General features: G+C 43.6%; 1 protein-coding gene across 4 annotated transcripts in view; it reads left to right on the forward strand.

Annotated features, from left to right (window-relative positions):
• Positions 1-10,000, forward strand: part of LOC123505765 (NADPH oxidase 5-like) — a 50,418-nt gene that overhangs the window by 3,529 nt on the left and 36,889 nt on the right. The window lies entirely within an intron of this gene.

Here is a 10,000-nt window from a genome sequence, read left to right on the forward strand (position 1 = left end):
GTGTGTGTGTGTGTGTGTGTGTGTGTGTGTGTGTGTGTGTGTGTGTGTGTGTGTGTGTGTGTGTGTGTGTGTGTGTGTGTGTGTGTGTGTGTGTGTGTGTGTGTGTGTGTGTGTGTGTGTGTGTGTGTGCGCGCGCGTTTTAAGAGAGCTATGTAACTTTACATTAAGCACTTTACGCAGAATGAGGACTCACCACTGGAAGACGTCAGGAGAATATTTATACATAATTTTCGACAATATGTAGTCATATAACTATCTATTTTTTATGTGTAAACCTATTTCGTCAATAAACTACGTAATTAACCAACTAATCGTATATATACACATGAGGTCCAACGTATCACACACACGTTGAAAATACTATGAAGGAGATGAATAAGGAAGAATCTGAATCGCCCACTACCACCACCGCCACTAATACCACCACCACCACCATCAGTAACGCAAACACCTCACCGCCACCACCAGCGCCTGCAGCAGTTCCCCGATGGCTCAAGTGAAGGGAGAGAAGGTGCTAAAAGATGTGTGTGGAGAAGGGAAGGAATAGGTAAGGGTATTAGCAATGGGAGGGGCTGGAGCGATGCACAGGCTGTTCAGTGGCGAGGAAATGGGTGATTGTGGGAAGAAGCGGTAATGGGTGAGTAGGGGAATAGGTGGAGGTGAAAGGTCAGGGAGGTGATGACACGTGATGGGAAGGTGGTGATGGGATGATTGGTGGGTGATGAGGTGAGGCTGGAATGAGGGTAAGAGAGAGAGAGAGAGAGAGAGAGAGAGAGAAGGGAATGTTAAGGACTATGATAAGAACAATAGAAGATAGGAAATAAAAGAAATATAGAAAGACTAGAGATAAATAGGAGTAGGAAAAGGAAAATGACGAGACAACGAAAAGACGATAAAGGGAAAATTCCATCGTGACAGACAGATGAAGGTTGAGAGATGGAGTGGATGGTTAGGAGTGGAGGAAGAGGGAACGCATGACCTATATCGTTACTATGGTGAGGTAACGTTAAGGTGGTGGTAGTGGTGGAAGGTCACACCCTCGGGACAGTGTTGCTTATACACCTCCAAACATCCCCAACTGCAGGGCTGCGATGTTGGTGGAGGAGGTGGAGGTGGTGGGTGTAAGTATGGATATTCTGATTGCATGGGTCTTTTAACCTCTTGAATACTGGGACACATTTTTACCTTGAGATTTGTGTACGAATCGACCATTGTATTGACATTAGGAAAGGTCTATGATGGTCAGAAGATTAATGGCCACAGTCTTCACTATTTTAATCCCCCACATGAGTTTCTGAAGCTGTATAAAATCACCAAGTAGTAACCAAAATGAATATGAAAAGGCGTCATGGTACTGAAAAGCTTAAGCATATTCACACACACACACACACACACACACACACCATGACTCAAGTCCTTTATATTTTTTCGTAAAGGTTAAAATCGTATTACCTTCATTTCGCTGATCTTGACTTTCTTCCCTCCTCTGGTTTATTAGTACTCCGTTAATTAGCACCTCATTAGCTTTATTTATTGATCCTATTCATCGTTTACTCATGATCATGACCTACTCTGATTGCAATGTGTTTGTTTATTTATTTGGTCTTTGACTTTTTTCTTTGTGTGTGTGTGTGTGTGTGTGTGTGTGTGTGTGTGTGTGTGTGTGTGTGTGTGTGTGTGTGTGTGTGTGTGTGTGTAGGTGGATGGGTGGGTGTTTGTGAGAGAGAGAGAGAGAGAGAGAGAGAGAGAGAGAGAGAGAGAGAGAGAGAGAGAATTTATTTAGTTTCCGTGTGCTTTGAAGGAGAAGGGAGAGACGATATGTGAAGAATTGTGGCTTTGGTGATGAATTTGTGTGTGTATGTGTGTGTGTGTGTGTGTGTGTGTGTGTGTGTGTGTGTGTGTGTGTGTGTGTGTGTGTGTGTGTGTGTGTGTGTTCGCGCTCCTAAAATCATGTTAAGCTATCTTTTCTCATGCACATAGAGACACACAGAAACAGGTCAAGGCCACTCTCCGGACAGTGTGTCGCCGCCGCTGTGGTTGTACAAGTGTAGCCAAACATGCAACACTCACCCTAAGGAAGAAAGAAACACTCCTTGTCTATTCCTTCCCTTCCATCACCAACTCGCAGCTTTGTCTCGTACCTCCCGCCACTCCGCCACCTGAAGCATGTCTCCCTGCCACCCCCTCTCATCTGATTACACTCGTCACTGTCTCCCGGCTGAGTATTGAGACTAAGGAGACACGAGAGCATCATTTAAAAAGGAAAATCTAGTTACTTTCCTTATTATTTTTTCTTCGTCTTTTTGTGTGTGTGTGTGTGTGTTGATCTTAGACGTGTGTGAGATCCACTGATGAAAACTTTGTATCTAATTCGTGTTTATCTAGTATTTTTATTTATTTATTTTCGTTTGTTTGTGTTTTTAAGCTTGATAAGAGAGAGAGAGAGAGAGAGAGAGAGAGAGAGAGAGAGAGAGAGAGAGAGACTAACTCGTGAGGACCATCATTTATTCTTTTTTGTGGCTATTTTCTTCTCTCTCTTTTTTGTCTCGGGTTGTTCGGCAGTGAAATAAGATAATGAGCAAAAAATCCTCGTTACCTCATTATTTAGTTTCTTCTTTTTTCTACTCATGCTCAGCCGTATATTATGAACCTACTATATACACACCTGTCACGAGTCACATCCCCCTCCCTCAACCAGTGTCTCCCTACGAATAATTGAACGCAGAGAAGCAAACACTAAAAGTTACGCATAGTTTGTATCCTCGGTGGTGAAGTTACTATATTTAGCCAAAAACCATGATGTCCTCTGCAATTTTTTTTTTTTTTTTTTTTTTTGCCACGCCATAAACGAATTTTAAGCACCAGTGGACAGTACTCGTATAAACTTTTAAAGCTTTTACGGTGCGGGCGTGGAGGTTTGGTGATGGGTGACCCTGAGCCCCATCCACCTCATCCACGGCTCACCAGCCCCTCCACGCCCTCACACACACACACACACACACACACACACACACACACACACACACACACGAAAGGTTATTGAAAGTTATGGGTTGCTCCTCTTAAGTATCTACATCTTTGGTTGATATGCATTTTACATTTGGGTTAGGTTTACTTATTATAGATCTACGCAGAGTTACACGTCGTTTAAGTTACTTTTGAATACTTCTCTCTCTCTCTCTCTCTCTCTCTCTCTCTCTCTCTCTCTCTCTCTCTCTCTCTCTCTCTCTCTCTCTCTCTCTCTCTCTCTCTCTCTCTCTCTCTCTCTCTCTCTCTCTCTCTCTCTCTCTCTCTCTTAGTAGGACTATCACATAACTATTCATTAAGTATTTGCTGAGGATTACATGGTGTTTTACAAATTTGAAGAGTCCTATCTTCTTCCGAATATTATTAAAACACTTATCACTTTTTCACAACTTCAGACGCCAGACATCCTTACGGCTTCACGTGATCATGTTTTTCTTCATATTATTCGTATGTATATAGGAAAACTGCTGACTTATAATGCGCCGTCACGGGACACCACCTGCTGATTTAATATAGTATGACACAGGAGCTAGGAAGGAGGTTGAAGAGAATAATTCGGGTGTTGCCTTTAGTCTGTCGCAGCTTCCCATCTCCTCAACATCACATCAATATCACCTCGTCGCCAAGATGACAAATTCCTGCACAGACTCATTAGACTTGACAACTGACTCAGCGACAACAAATTCACATCACGAGAAGAGGTAACTAAGAGCACGTTTGATTTTTTCTCTGTGTTATTTGACAATTCGAAACATTAAAAACACTGCACAACCTTCCAAAATGCCAAGTAGAAAGAATTGGAGATTAAAATGGCATACTTTTATTGTCTAGGTGGTATAATGTGAGTGGTGGGTGTTGAGTGAAGTGATCGGAGTACTTTGTAACTAAAGAACGAAGCAGTAGAAACGAGAGAGTTGATTATCCACACACGCACTGATATCCTTTCTCTTTTTTTCTTCTCGTTCCATTAAGTCTTCGTATTTTTTCCCTGACATTCTCATGCGATTATCTGGTTCAATTCCACCACCGCCACCACCACCACCACCAAGAAGGACTCACTAGCTAACACTGTCTGACATTTGCCGAGATTTGCGAATCACACGTAGTACTTTTACTCGTGTGGGGTTCATCATCTTTTTTTATGAGACACAGTGTTCTCGTGAGACTGTGAAACTGAGAAGACTGTGAGAGAAAGATGCTAAGGGATGATATGTAGTAATCTGAGAAAAAAAAAGAAAACTAGCAATAATGGAGCAAGTGAAAAAGGCGGGAAAAAATACGAAGGAAAAAAATATCCTCGTTTCGTCCACTTTATCTTGTCAGTGATCGTAACTTGTATTCCTGAAGGCTTATCGAAAGAGGACGCAGTAGTAGTGACATGGTAATAGTAGTGTACCGTCGCTGTCTTGCTGTGGGGCGCGTGTGACTCCTGTGCTGGTGGGTCCGGAGATGCTGTGATAGGACGGAGGGAAGACGTGCTGCTGTAAGGTTATTATTGTTTGACACGAAGGAAACGAAGGTATCATCTGTGTGTGTGTGTGTGTGTGTGTGTGTGTGTGTGTGTGTGTGTGTGTGTGTGTGTGTGTTCCAGGAAGGTACTGTACATGGACACTTGCGAGTTCACTGTGAGATATGAAGGACCTTGTGCGAGAGAGAGAGAGAGAGAGAGAGAGAGAGAGAGAGTACCTTACTGTGCACCTGTCGTCCAACCTCTCTACCTGGTACTACATTAGCTTTCTCCTCAAGCCCTCCCGTCGTCTCTCTCTCTCTCTCTCTCTCTCTCTCTCTCTCTCTCTCTCTCTCTCTCTCTCTCTCTGTACTGGAAACACCACCTCCGTCTCAGTACTCTCGTGTTTCAGCTTCAGTCATGCAGGGCCTCGTCTCAGCCACGGCTACAGCTCCCCATGGTTTTGTGGGTCCGCTGTTGAGTAACGTATGGCTGCGCTGGCGTGGGGAACATCTCTCTGTGCACTGTTTTTGTATGTGTGTATGTGTTTATGTGCGCGTATGGTAAGGTCAGGTTAAGCTTGTGGTGTGTATGTGTGTACGTGTGTGTCGTTTTGGGATGGTGATGTGGTTAAGTGGTCGATGATAGTATGGCTGTGTGGTATGCGTTAACGACCACATAAGGTGCAGTGTGGTCACGACACGACGAGACTTTGTGTATGTGTGTGTGTGTGTGTGTGTGTGTGTGTGTGTGTGTGTGTGTGTGTGTGTGTGTGTGTGTGTGTGTGTGTGTGTGTGTTGATATTTTGATGCTACGTGAGGAAAAGAGAGATTAAGACATTATTACTTACAGGAAGGCAAAAGCATGAGTGGAAGGAAATGGGAAAATGACGCCGCACACTATTCCTTTCTTCCCTCCACTTATCAAAACACATCGCGGTGCCAACTCATCCACACGGGAAGTAGCGACGCCAAACACTAGCCAATCACACTCCGTTTGGGTGGGAAAAGAAAAAAAAAAACACCTGAAGACACAACAACACAGACAACATTCATAATGACAATCGCGGTACACACGTAATTAGACACTAAGAATACAAATGAAGGATAGTAGAGTAGGAAGGCAATGGAAAAAATACACGTGAGGAACACCACAATTACACGGACAACCCTTATCAACACACTCACAACACATACCTAAGAACATTCATGCCTAGATTCAGAAACGCCCCGTTCTCTCACCACCACTAATTTGTAGAGCCAACAGAGATGAATTCCCGGGTTTTACAGAATAGTTCACCCTTTAATAATGTAGAAATCTTGTACATTTGAACCACTAGAACCATAAAAGCAATCTTAACCTCTTTAGTACTGTGACGCATTTTTACCTCGACTTTTCGGTGTAATGAAACGATTTTATTTACATCAGGAAGGGTCTATGGAGGTCAGAAGATTAATGTACACAGACTTCACTATTTTGATACCCCTAATTAGTTTCTTAAGCTATATAAAATCATGAAATAGTAAGCAGAATAAATATGAAAGTACATCATGGCACTGAAGGGGTTAAAGCCCGTGTTTTAAGTGCTATATGGGTCTCTTCTTAGTCAGCTGATTATCCTTATACGGGGTCGCTGTTTTTGATGAGTCGCCTCCATCTGCCTCTGTCACCAACCATGTCATCTTTCATATAGTCTTTCCATCTAATCTTGGGTCCTCCTCTCCTTCTCCTTCCTTGCACTTCCATATAAGTGCTAAATGGGTCCTTGAATTTATTCCCTATAGATCTACTTAAGTGTCTGTGTCGTGAAGGAAAGTGTGAATTAAACTAAGGTATCTTCATTCTGAGGTCAAAGATGTTGAAACGCCGGGAAATACAAGAGAACACAAAGGAGGAACAAGGAGCAGCAGATCTCTTGCCCTTTACGTAGCTGTTATTTAATCAAAAGTAGGAGTGAGTAGCAGGAGACATTAAGAGTACACACACACACACACACACACACACACACACACACACACACACACACACACACACACACACACACACACACACACACACACACACACACACACACACACACATTAAAACGTACCTCTTTAGTGTTAAACCTACATTCCTTTAATCTTTTTTGTAGTTATTTCTTAAGCGCGAGAAATGGAGAGTGCAGAAAGAGAGAGTGAGAGAAAGAGAGAGAAAGCTGATGTATAGACTGTAGTAGAGAAAGTGAGAGAAAACACAGCGGGGCATAGTGAGAGCTGTCTACACGTTTTACCCTTTGTAGAGAGAGAGAGAGAGAGAGAGAGAGAGACTGGTATTTCATTCATCAATTAAGTACAGGTGTGGTGTGTAAGTGCAGGTGTCGTCACAAAGCCGACCTTCATATTTGTTTTTGGCTCTACCTGTTGCTTCACTCTTTACCTGTGTCACTTACCTGCTTACCTGTGTGTGTGTGTGTGTGTGTGTGTGTGTGTGTGTGTGTGTGTGTGTGTGTGTGTGTGTGTGTGTGTGTGTGTGTGTGTGTGTGTGTGTGTGTGTGTGTGTTACCTCGCTACCAAGGATGTGTGCATGTCGGTGGGCTTTTAATTAGGCATGAAGGTATGTGTGCGTGTGTGTGTGTGTGTGTGTGTGTGTGTGTGTGTGTGTGTGTGTGTGTGTGTGTGTGTACATACGCCTCTCACCATCACAACCATACAGTCGTCACGGTCACGATACACCCACACTCCGTCACACTATCAATCATGTACTTGTCTTATTACAATACAATATATATGTGTACAGTAACATACACACTAACATCTCTCCCATACAAATTTTCAATCCAAACCTCAGCGTGCATTTGTATTAAAGTATTAGATAACCTTTTATTACCTTAGTGTAGTGTTTGCAGGGTTAGTTCGGGGTCTTGTCGAGGGAACCTTCACTGAGGGGGTCTACAGCGGGGGTTAGGAGGTCTTGAAGGAGGAGCGTCAGGTGGGAGTGTGGCAGAGGTGTTCCCTCCTCCCACTCTCGTTAATGCCAGGGTTGTGTCAGCCGCGAGTGTTTTTCCGCATCGACAGTTTTTCTTGTGGATTTCTCATTATTTTCACTTGGTTTCACTCCCAAACCAGTCCTTCCATACTCTCTCTCTCTCTCTCTCTCTCTCTCTCTCTCTCTCTCTCTCTCTCTCTCTCTCTCTCTCTCAGCTAATCTGGGTTGAAGGTTGAAGGAGAAAACATGAGTCATTCATTATAATAAGTAGAGGAAAAATTTAGTTATGCAACATGCCTGGAAAACATTGTGTAATTAGTGATCTTGCTAACCCAGAGTCTCTTGATAATAGTAACTGGCGGACCTCTTCATATGTACACACTGACTGCTTGCTACTTGTCATGCTCAGGCTCAACTCATTCGTGATGTATATTGTTTGTGTACCCCTTCTAACTGTATACCTGCTTGACTTTCACTGGTGTTGTTGTTGCTACTACTGCTACTACTGTTGCCAATGCTGCTACTACTACTGCTACTTCACTGTAACTACTACTACTACTACTACTACTACTATTACTACCAGTACTACTACTACTACTACTACTACTACTACTACTACTACTACTACTACTACTGTTGTTTTTATTGTTGCTATTTTCTTTTCTGTATTATTGTTCTTGTTTTTCTTCTTCAACACAACTACAACTGCTTCTAATAATACCATCACCATCATCACTATTACTATTATTACCACCACTAACAGCACTACTACTACTACTACTACCAATACTACTACTACTACCACTATTACAACTAGCAATAGTGCACCATACCGTCCCCGACATACCACCCAGCGTCACCACCACTACCACCCATCTCATTCCAATCAGAGCTCCATCCGGCGCTTAAATCAAGTGTCAATCTGCTCCACGTCGCGGCAACAATGAGCAGCGCAACCAGGCGTCCGGAATGGGGTCACCAGCGCGCCGCAATCATGTAGATGTACTTGCATGTCTTGGGACGGGCGACAAAAAGGGCAATTATCGTGGCCACCCATTACATTACAGAGAAAAGGTGTTAGGGGATGTTAGGGGGTGTTGGGATGAGTGTGTGTGTGAATGGAGTGGTGGAGTGGGGTGGGTATGTTGCTTGTGTGTGTGTGTGTGTGTGTGTGTGTGTGTGTGTGTGTGTGTATGTACATATGTGTTTGTGTCTGTATTTCTAAGTATGTGTGTCTGTTTATTTAAGTGCATGTATGAGTATGTTTGTTTTCTCATCTACTTGTTTTTTCATTGTTTATCTACCTGTTTGTGTGTGTGTGTGTGTGTGTGTGTGTGTGTGTGTGTGTGTGTGTGTGTGTGTGTGTGTGTGTGTGGGGGCTGTCCGGCTGTCTGTCTGCTTTACGTATTTGGTTGTCTATATATTTGTCTACCTATTTAAATCTTTATCCATCTAACTTCTTGTCAGTGATCAAGATAAAGAAATAAATAAATCGTTCAGACTTGATACAGTTAGAGAGGGTAAATAAAAGACGGGATTTATTCTCAAACTGCGTGATAGATCAGTGACAGACTCAGCATTCAGGTTGTTGGTGCTAAGTCATTCAGGGGATTTAAAAGACAATTACTCACATTTATGGATGGGGTGAAAGGTGGAAATAGCCAGATATGTTGTATACGGGGACCGCCACGAGTAGACCTGACGGCTTCTTGCACCTTCCCTTACTTCTATTACCTTCAGTTCATCCATGTGTCTGTCAGCTTGTGTTTGTGTAGCTATCTGCCTATCCATCTCACTGTTTGTTTGTCAGTTTCACACATCCATCTTCCACTCTGTTTAGCCATGTTTGCTCTCATGACATACACAAACACACACACACACACACACACACACACACACACACACACACACACACACACACACACACACACACACAGAAACGAGAAGGTCATTGGCCAGAAAATAATGTAATAAAGAGCTGGTAGGAGGACCCCTTGTTATGTGGGTGACCCTGGGGTCATCTTGTAGGGGGAGTGGCCGGGGGGAGGAGGTTGAGGATGTGTAAGACAAGGGGAGGAATTTGGGGGGTAAGTAACAGGAAATGAGGGGAGTGTGAGGGGCTCGTGTGGGGAGTTAGCGAGAAAGAGGTACAGTGAGGTGGGGTTATGTGGGGTGGTTAGGAGGATATAGTAACGAGAGGAGTAGGGAGAGGGTGCAGAGGGGAAGGAAGGGAGAGGGAAGTGTGTAGGGGGTACAGTAAGAGGTAAGGGAGGGTTGGGGAAGGAGAGGAGGAGGAGGGGAGGTGTGGGAATGGGTGTGAAGTTTGGCCTTACTTTCCACTTCATGAGGTTGCTGTGTCTGCCTTCCATCCCTTCCCCGACCTTGACGCTGCTCTGTTGTCATGTGTGTGTGTGTGTGTGTGTGTGTGTGTGTGTGTGTGTGTGTGTGTGTGTGTGTGTGTGTGTGATTGAATTGAATTTATTAGTATGCTCTGTGTGTATGTGTGTGTGTGTGTGTGTGTGTGTGTGTGTGTGTGTGTGTGTGTGTGTGTGTGTGTGT

The sequence above is a fragment of the Portunus trituberculatus genome, chromosome 18, assembly GCF_017591435.1.
Source record: "Portunus trituberculatus isolate SZX2019 chromosome 18, ASM1759143v1, whole genome shotgun sequence".
Classification (NCBI taxonomy): Eukaryota; Metazoa; Arthropoda; class Malacostraca; order Decapoda; family Portunidae; genus Portunus; species Portunus trituberculatus.